The sequence below is a fragment of the Octopus bimaculoides genome, chromosome 14 (assembly GCF_001194135.2).
Source record: "Octopus bimaculoides isolate UCB-OBI-ISO-001 chromosome 14, ASM119413v2, whole genome shotgun sequence".
Taxonomy (NCBI): domain Eukaryota; kingdom Metazoa; phylum Mollusca; class Cephalopoda; order Octopoda; family Octopodidae; genus Octopus; species Octopus bimaculoides.
Window position 1 is genome coordinate 50,983,715 of NC_068994.1, and position 1,024 is coordinate 50,984,738.

The following is a 1,024-nucleotide window of genomic DNA, read 5'->3' on the forward strand; positions in this document are numbered from 1 at the left end:
ATACACATACACGCACACTCACTCTTTCTCCCACATGTATATACAAAAGCTGCTTGTGTGTGCATGCATATATATATATATATATATATATATATATGATTGTGATTTCACAAACACTGCAGAGATGTACTCAATATGTGGTTTGAGTGTATTCATTATAATATTTTGGTTAAAAGATGACTACCATTCTATAACTTTAATTTTCATGCTGGTAAAACCAAGCATCAGATAAAATTTCAGGCAATAGATGAGCGGAATCATTAGAAAGTCAGGTAAAATGTCTGCTGTATATTTTGTGAGACTTGGCAAGGAGAACTTGGCCTTTTCATCCTTTAGTTAGAAGGTTTGATAAAATAAAATACTAATCTGGGCCGGTGGGGGGAGCGATTTAAGTATCTCTGTAAAGCCATCTTGTCAATAAATAAATGGGTTTTGACTTGGTTACTCACATACAATGCAATCAAATGAATATAAACCTTGGAAATATTTTCATACATGCACACACACACACACACACACATGTAGAGATGATAGTTTGTGACATAGTTACAGAGTGACTTTCTTATAGATATGTAGTGATGATGATGATGATGGTGGTGGTGGTGGTGGTAATGAGGACGAGTGTGTGAGAATCTCTGACTAAATATTAGCAAAAGAGAATTAGTCTCCACAAATTGTTATTTGAAAATGCTCGTTGAACCTAAATTAATCCCGCTCTGATGTAACCCAGCATTTTGTTTGATGGTCCTACACTGAGAGGGAATAATGGGTTGGTACTTGACAGAAAATATATGTATGTATGTATATGTAAATTTTTGGTGGTGGGGTGGAATAGTGGATCTTGAAGCATACATAAAGTTATAAACAATAGTTGTCCAAAAGGGTTTTTTCAATCCAATATTTACATATTATTTATAGCTTTGTGTGAGCTTTGAGATCCGCTCTTCCAAAGAATTATTTCCTGTTCTTATTAAATTCTTTTGACATCAACAACATAATATTCATATATATATATATATATATA